Source organism: Vidua chalybeata, chromosome 10, assembly GCF_026979565.1.
Source record: "Vidua chalybeata isolate OUT-0048 chromosome 10, bVidCha1 merged haplotype, whole genome shotgun sequence".
Lineage (NCBI taxonomy): Eukaryota > Metazoa > Chordata > Aves > Passeriformes > Viduidae > Vidua > Vidua chalybeata.
The window spans coordinates 3820083-3828039 of NC_071539.1; the positions used below are offsets into that span (position 1 = coordinate 3820083).

General features: G+C 43.3%; 1 protein-coding gene across 3 annotated transcripts in view; it reads right to left on the reverse strand.

The window, feature by feature from the left end:
- Window positions 1-7699, reverse strand: part of MECOM (MDS1 and EVI1 complex locus) — a 47538-nt gene extending 39839 nt beyond the window's left edge. For all 3 annotated transcript variants that reach the window (XM_053952199.1, XM_053952198.1, XM_053952196.1), the window contains exon 1: window positions 7607-7699. The gene's annotated coding sequence lies outside the window, so the exon portion shown is untranslated. The remainder of the gene's footprint in view (window positions 1-7606) is intronic.
- Between the last annotated feature and the right edge of the window lie 258 nt (window positions 7700-7957).

The following is a 7957-nucleotide window of genomic DNA, read 5'->3' on the forward strand; positions in this document are numbered from 1 at the left end:
AGCAGGGAAACAAGATGAGTATTTAAAAAAACTCCATTTTTTAAGCTGAGTAATGTTTCTTTATTTTGCATCTCAGACCTAACATTCTGCAAAACAAAGGCTGAGTGACAGATTTCCAGCTCCGGCATTTTCACATCATTAGAGTATTAACTTTAATTATTATTAAAAATAATTTAAAAAATTTCTATATATACAGAAAAAATTCACCTGCACTAACCCTTTATACATCAATTTGCATTGCAATGAGAATCTAAAATAAAACATACTGAAGTTGAAACCAAAATGATCATGCAGCAGGTAAATTTGTTCTGATTTTAAGAGCTGTCCTTACTTCACATGAATAGCTTTTTTTTCTCACTCTTCCCACCAAAAACCTCCTGGAATTACCCTGTCTGGCAAAAAGTGAGAAGCCAACTATTGAAATGAACCACATTACCCAAATTTTGAGGTAGCAGCAGATGACTGAGGGCAGGCAGGGAGGCGGGGAAGTCCTGCAACCCCCAGATGGGAAACCTCACAAATTCCCCCCAGCTCCACAGGTACCCCTTGGTGTTTTGCAAGAACAGCACCTCTACCCTGGGCAGTATTTTTTGTATTAGAAAATTAGAAAGTGGATTTTTTCAATTGCAGAGCTTGAAGATTTCTGGCGCATAGTCCTGACTCTACTGTAATTAATGAAAGGTTTCAATTTTCTGGCTATCATTTCTCCAGCTGACAGAGCCTGTCCCATTAACCAACTTTTTTGGCTTCACCTGCACTGGCCTGCTTGAGAACAACTATAGGAAGAGCTTCTGCACAGGAGAGGAACAACCAGAGGAGGTGGAGGGGGGGGAAATAAAAGCAAAGTCCAGATGCTCATTTCACATGCCCTGGGATCAACAATGTGTGACTAGAGTTTATGTAGGAAGAGCAAAATCGGATTCAGGTCTGGAAACATTTTCAAAGTTCAGGGGGTCTGAGGTGGGGAGAAGCTGGGGGAGGCCTGGCTCATCAGTGCTCTGTGCCTGCCCACACCGCAGGTCAGAGATCTGTGCTACCGAGCAGAAATAAAAGCTCCCAAACTGCAAAGCCATAAAGGGAAAGGGGAGGCGGGGGGGGAAAAAAAAAGGAACACACACAATTCACTTTTAAATGGATGAATAAGGCCTCATTGTTATGAATCCCAGTTTACTTTTCCTGGTCAGGCACTTGAAATTTTATTTATGCTTAATAGACTGCATTTGGCATGTGTAAAGATGACAGAAGCGTGAATTATGAACGACCTTCGACCTATTCAGGAAGTTGTAATAATTGAAATAATAGCGAAACGCGCTCCCCGCGAGCTCGGCTGGGGCCACGCTCGGCCGCTGAGCCCGTGTGCTTTGAAGCACCCCAGCCATCCCCCTGCCCCTGCCAGCCCCACACTGCCCCTGCCTGGACCCCCCTCTGCTCCCCTCAGCAGCCCCCAGAACCAGGAAGGGTTAATTGAAGTTAAGGTTTTGGGGGGAAAAGCAGCAATTCAGTCACTGAGCGTGAGTGAAGGCAGGAACTGCCATGCACACATTTGTGGTGCCCCAAAGAGGAGCTGTGTTCTGGTGCATCCTACTGAACCCTTTATTCCTGCCTACAGCTTTGGAAAGCGTTGCATGTGCTCCAGAGCTGCCTGGGAAATTCAGATTTTAGGGCAAGTCGATGCAGTTTGTCCTTTAACCCCCAGGCCACGTGCTGAACTCACAGCTCCCACCACAGGGGAGACACCCACGGATCCTGTCCTGCACTGGTGCAACCAGGAGGACCCAGCTTGGGATGGTGGGATGGAACAGAAGACCCCAAAAGTGGATTGCTCCCTGGAGAGCCCCACCAGCACCCACATGCAGCACTCACTGGAGCACATTCCATGCGAACACCCACCCAAGCAAGGCAACCTCATCTCCCAGCTCCCCTGGGGAATGTGCCCCAAGAGGCAGCGTGCATGCTGCCAGCTGGCATCCACTGCTTCGGGGCACGAGTGGAATTTGCTTGAAAAGCAAAACAAATTAAATGTCCAAAACTACTAATGAGCGTTATGTCCAAGGAGCTCCATCAAAATCAGGAATTACACCCGCCAGATAAATGAGAAGGACGAACGGACACACAACTTCACAACAAGCTGCAATTAAGAGTTTGAAGGGAAAAAAAACAAGAAATAAAAAGGTCCAAATGGTACAGCTTCAATTTTAGCTCCTGTGATGAACAACTTGTGCAGCTGGAGAGCTGTGTGATGAAACCCGAGCCAGCTTCTTTTTGCTATACTTAGGCAAATGATAAATTGAAACAAACTGGAGTTTTTTCAAGGGCCAAGGTAGAGGAGTCCTGCCTGAGAGCTGTACTGGGCCCAAAGAAAACTTCAGCAAAAATCCAGAGGCAAAAGTCAGCAAGTCTCTGCATGCAAGGAGCTGCAGGGGCACAAGTGGGAGCCCAGTGGGGAGAAAGGACCCTCCCCGTCCCCCTGCAGAGAGGGCAGGAGAGCACCACAGTGCTTCAGCACCAGGGCTGTGAATTCTTTCCTTCTTCATTTCCAAAATACCCCAAAATCTCTATGCAGGAAGGACTAGAGGAAGGATTTCCCAGGAATCCCCATTTTTCCACCTTGTGAAGGAAAAGGTGCCTCCTGCTCCCCAAAACAAGAAGGGAACTGCAGGATACCTCTCTGCAGGGCATCCTTTTTGGCATCTTGGAAGGCTGCAGGCCACCTCTCTCCCCAGTATCACTCAGGTGTTCCTCCAGTGTCAGTGAAGTTTAGTTTCTGTGAAAGCCTTGGTTCATCCAAGCTGCTCTGGTCCTGCAGAATCTCTTCCCTGGGGTCACTAACCACTGACACCAGACCCCAGCTTCTGTCACCCACCTGTTCTCCTGAGCTGATCTAACCAATCTGTTGTCCTCCAACACCCATGAACCTCCATTAATGAACCACACCAATACCAAGCAAGGTGCAGTCTTGTCCTTATGGGCCCTGTGGTTGCCCATAATTCTCTAAGCTTTAACAAGCAGATGAGTAGGATTTAACAGCCCTCATCACAGAAAAACCCTCATCACTTTTATGAAACATAAATCATCAAAAAAAACCTCATCACTTTTCTGAAATGGCAACAAGAAGTTTCTAGGTTTGGTTTTAAACAGTTTACTTTAGGTCATATCAGGACAGTCCAATGCTGAGAGCAATAACACCACCAGTGCATCAAATTCCAGATAACACAGGCAGTCATAAAGCCCAGGCAGGAATTTCATCCACAGCCTCAGCTCTAACTGCAGCAAGTGGAAAATCACCACTGAGCAGCTCTTCGTTCCACCAGCCCCAAGCTAAAACATCCCTGCTCCACTGGAGACAGATTTTTAGTGGGAGTTGGATTAAGCTTTATTTGCTTAATAACCAACAACCCATAGGAAGAATCACGGCAGAGCAGGGCCCCGTATGAGCTCAGTGTGTACGTGCCCTCCTGACCCACAACAGCCAAAACCTTAATTTCACTCTCTTGACAACAAAGCCTCAAAACTATTCCTTAAATACACAACTTTTGCAGGTGGCTGTGCAAGGAGCCCCTGCCCGCCACGGACAGGGGGCCGCGGCCGTAAAACCTGAAACATGAAGCTGTGCCTGCAGATTAAAAAAGTTTGTAAAACGTGTAAGGTGGGATCAGATCTGGTGGAACCTACAGCAGTAGGTTCACTCCTGTAAGTTTATATTACTGACATCGGGCATGTTGTTAAGAGAGTGATACTACTGGTTTTGCTCCCTTCGCAGTGGCACGTACTTGAGTATAAGGCAAGGAAACAAAACACACACACAAAAACCCACCAAAAACCTATTTCAGCACGCACAGCAATCTAAAACCTCGGTAAAGTGATCTTGAGTCACTCTGAATTTTCCATGGATAAACCAAGGGGACTCTTCAGGAGCTGCTTTGCTGAGGGGAAAGAGACCTGGAAGCCCCAGGGCAGTTTCACAGCACTATGTGTCTGTATCACTGTCAGAACTCTCCAAGCAATAAGCAAGATAGAAACAATATTCTGGGGTTTTAACTTCAACACCTACCAACAATCTTTCTAAAAATAAAAAAGTTTAAAAAAAAAATTTTGTAGTTTGAAGGTGACCGTGATCTCAGCCTGGAATGTGTGACAGACGCTGCCATGCCACTGCTTGATTTGCAACTGAACTTTCATTAACATATATCTTTAAAATTGTGCTTTTGCTGGGCTGACAGCACTGCCAGAAAGCCTAAATAGAGCCAATCATTCTGAAGTCATTAAAAAGTTGAACTAATAGATATTTAACGATAACAGAGAAGAGTCGTCCAAGTTAGCAGAAACTGCTCTAGAATCCTAAACTGACTCTGAGCTGAAAAAAACACATTCCAGGGCAAAAACAGTGACAAGACTCTCCGCAGCTCTGCACACACTGTAGTCTCTTTGGGGAAAAGAAAAAAACTGAGTGCCCTGTTTGTGGAATTTCATTATTGATATACACCTAAAATTACATATGTTCAGGTTAGATTGGGTATGACAGGAGATAATAGTAAGACAGCAAAAAGAAATCCTAGATCGACCTCATTTGGAATAAAAAAAACTAAAAAAATGCAGCTTTTAAGCCCTACTCCAGCTGCAATCAAATGAAACATGAGTTGCATCCAGCGTGCATGTTTTGACTGCATCCCACCATTATCGAGCTGTTCATCTCAGCAAAGCTCATTTATACAGTCATAAGAAAGAGCCCAGGCCTTTTGTAAAGTTGATCCTAAGTGATGAAACCTAACCTCAGCCGTGAGTCAGGGGGTGGGGTGGTATGTCTCTGAAAAAACTCTAGGAGGGAAAATGACAAAAAAAATGTTTTTCTTTCCCTCTTTTTGTTAAATACAGTAGGTAGAACACAGCAGAGAGACCAGATTACACACCGCCCTGAGTTCATCTCAATCCTGCCTCGAGCAGTCTGGGAACCATACCTATCAGTCAAGCTTGAATTTAGTAGTATAAACTTGTGGGCAGCATGAGGCTGGGAACATTGGAAGGATCTTTTACCTTCTCAGGTACAGCCCCATGTTTGTTTGCTTGTGAATTTTACAGATGAGTTGAAGCAACTAGAGGTGAACAATTCCTGCTGATCGAGTGTCTGTGGCTCGGGAGCGAGCAGAGACTGGGGATGCTCCCCGTGCTTCCAGGGCTGCTGAGCTGCTTTGTGTCCCTGGGGGAGGCAGGAAGAACTGGGGTGTCCCCCCATGCCTGCACCCAGCACTGGCTGTGGCTCCAGCTGAGATGGGGTCTCCTGCACCAGCTGGGCTGCATCGTCTCTGCCCTCCAGCTCTAGCCACAACCACTGACACACATCCTCAGCTTCACCTTATTTTTATTTCCCCTTTTTATTCCCTTCTTTTTCTTTTTCCCCCCCTTTTCCAGGAGCTACTGAGGCTGAGTGACCCCAGGCAGCCCCACACGGTCTGTATGTGCACGCTCAGCCCTGACTTGCATTTGTCACTCCTTGTACACGCACACGTTTGGCCATGTAACGTCCATTTCCCAGTCTGCCTTCCCATTATATTTTATATTACCTCTGGTGAGCTTGTGCCAGAAGAAAGCAGAAGGAGGAGCTGTTAGAAAGACTTTCTTGCTTTAAGATTCAAGAGCACATTTTTAGCATTAACTTTTTAGGCTCTGGTCATAAAACGTTGGAGTACACGGACGATTTTGTGGGGAAATGTGCAGCGTTTCCAGAGGGCCAAATGAACAACAATCTCTTGCTGACAGCACCCAGATCACAGCAAGCTACTTGAAAGACAACCAAATCTTAATTTGCAAATCTCAGCAGCAAAACACTATAAAAATATGGAATTATGAACAGCACAATACTGTGCAAAATAAATAACAAGTCTCCAGTGAATGAAGGGAATTATTGGCAGCAGTACAGCCACCATTACCAAATGTCAGAAATGTAAACACTAAAAAAAAAGAGAAAGTTAAAAGCGCCATAACTTTCCTTCCAAAAATGTCAAAGCGCGGGTGTGCACTCGGAGGGAGATGCTGATGGTTCAGCCTCGCCTGCACTTTCAGCTGCAGATCCCCAACACCAACCCAAAGACAGTGAGTTGCTCTGACCAATGCACGTGATTTCCCTTCTGATCTTTCCTACTTACACCAGCTCCTGCTCAATGTAAAATACTTGAATTTACTGTTTCAATTAATCTACATAGTTTCCTTTTCCTATCACTGTTCCATAAACGCTCTGCATGGAGAGAATTTATCGTTTTTCAGCACAATGCATATTTCAGCTTGGAAAACGTAACTTGCTTTTACTAATAACCTTTATGGTTTCTTTAGTTAAACCAGCTGCTGTATAAAAAAGAAATTATCTCTCGGTCCGCTGGCTCGTTCTATGCTGCGTGTGCTCAGGGCTGAACTGTAAAAGTTGGAAATGAAAAAAGATCTTCTCTCATAGTTTCTGAGAAAGTTATTTAACCCAGTTTTAATCAGCTATCTTGCACGAGTGAAATACGTAGCACTGAGCTGGAAATAGCAGGCTCCCTCACATTCATTTCCTATATGTAAGGAATTTGATTAGAAAGAATGATTTCTAATTGAAGCTTTGTGTCTGGTTGTGATTCTTCTTTCAGTACTGTCAAGGCAATTAAATCAGCTAAAGATAATCTTTAACATTCACCTGATGCAGTTAATTAAGTGATGAAAAATCAAACACTGATTAAATGAATCGAATCCTACATTGCAGGTAGCGAAGTTTAAATTGGAAACAAGAATTCACGATCAGCTGTTGCTTTGCTGTTTTAGGTATTTTACTTTAAAGAAGCAAAGCTTCCTCAGCCTAACTTTGCCCATTAAAATATTTCATAATGGCCTGTGTTATCCGCAGACAAAAGCAAACTCTGATTTAGGAAACACCTAATAACTCATCAGCATAATTGAAAACAAAATGCTTTACTGCTTTACTGCATTCTTCCTCTGCCTATCCCAGCCTTTTTTCCAACACACAAGGATAAATAATGTTTCAGCCCAACAAAGAGTGGATTTAAGTGCAATAAATGAAAAGAAAAAGAAAACCACTGAAGACCCTGATTCAGCACATAAGTACTACGAGTTGCAGCAAACTGTATGGGAAGGCACAAAAATATCCATGCACATGTGCACATATGCATTCAAACCCAAAGCCCCACACATGCAAGTACACTGGTAACATTATTGCTTTTGTGTCCTCCCCTCTTTGCATTAAATTCATGTTACAGCATCCAACCAACTCCACGATTTACCACAGCAATCCAAATGGACTGCAACAGGAGCCAGAAAATGTTCCTAATTCAAAATCAGCACATAATGCCTTTGTATCCCTTAGAAAGCAGTCCTGAATTTTATCAGCTATAAGACCAAAAAAAAAAATCATATAGGAATTGAAAAACAATATGGAAAACTGAAAATTCGTATTTTCTACTGCCCATAATCAAAATTATTCCATTCTTCATTTCCATCTGTACCTTATCTTTTGCCATAAAAGCAAACAGGCCAAAAGCTGCTGTGAATTGCTGTTATTTTTTTTCCATTGACACCAGAAAGTTCCTTACAAAAGTAAGTCCAGAAAGTGAACACCACGTACCTGATCACTTATTTGACATGCAACAAGGTTGTGCTGATTGTAGCATCCAGCAAACTTGATATATTTGAGCCAGTTTCCTACATCTGGTTGACTGGCATCTATGCAGAACTTCACATTGCAAAACTCATCCAAGATCTAAAAAAAAGAATATGAAAGAGTAAATCTTTCTGTTGCTGGCTGAGTATTCTAATCAAAAGATAAATCACAGGTTTCCAAATAAACAAGCATAATAATAATATAACAATAACAATAATAATAATAACAACAATAACAATAATTAATAATAATAATGATAATAATAATAATAGTGACGTGTTTATTCAGAAATCTGCTTCCCTGCTGAGATTTTTT